Here is a 436-nt window from a genome sequence, read left to right as displayed (position 1 = left end):
TTGGGCCAGCTGCGAACACCAAGCCGTGACCTCGGAAAGGGCGGGGAGTGAGTTTGTCCAAAGCCCTGCCCACCACTGCGATGTCTCTGACCTCTGGCCCGCTGTGTCCCTGTCCCAGATCTGTGGAGCCGCAGGATCCCACCCCACCACGGGCAGCTGGCAGGAATCGCTCTCACCAGCAACCAGCCAGAGCCGTGGGTGCGGGTGCTGACTTTGAAACCCTCTCTCTGAGGAAGGGTCAGCTCCCTCAGCCACAACACTGTGAAACCGCCCTGTCCCCTTCCACGCCACACTCTCGGCCCGGCTCGCCCGCAGTTGTGCAACGGCAAACGGTGGCTGTAACCGTGAACACCTCGCGGAGCACCGCACAATTACCCAGACAATGCGGAGCTGCTCAGTCGGGCAAAACCGCGCCACATGTTTCTGCCTCTGCGCG

The 436-nt window shown here is 63.1% G+C and overlaps 1 protein-coding gene across 1 annotated transcript in view; it reads right to left on the bottom strand.

Annotated features, from left to right (window-relative positions):
* ST14 (suppression of tumorigenicity 14 (colon carcinoma)) overlaps positions 1 to 436 on the bottom strand; it is an 11024-nt gene that overhangs the window by 4637 nt on the left and 5951 nt on the right. The gene's annotated exons all lie outside the window — the stretch shown is intronic.

The sequence above is a fragment of the Buceros rhinoceros genome, unplaced genomic scaffold, assembly GCF_000710305.1.
Source record: "Buceros rhinoceros silvestris isolate BGI_N320 unplaced genomic scaffold, ASM71030v1 scaffold24697, whole genome shotgun sequence".
Taxonomy (NCBI): domain Eukaryota; kingdom Metazoa; phylum Chordata; class Aves; order Bucerotiformes; family Bucerotidae; genus Buceros; species Buceros rhinoceros.
Note: the sequence above shows the minus strand (reverse complement) of the source record. Positions and strands in the feature narration are given on the sequence as shown.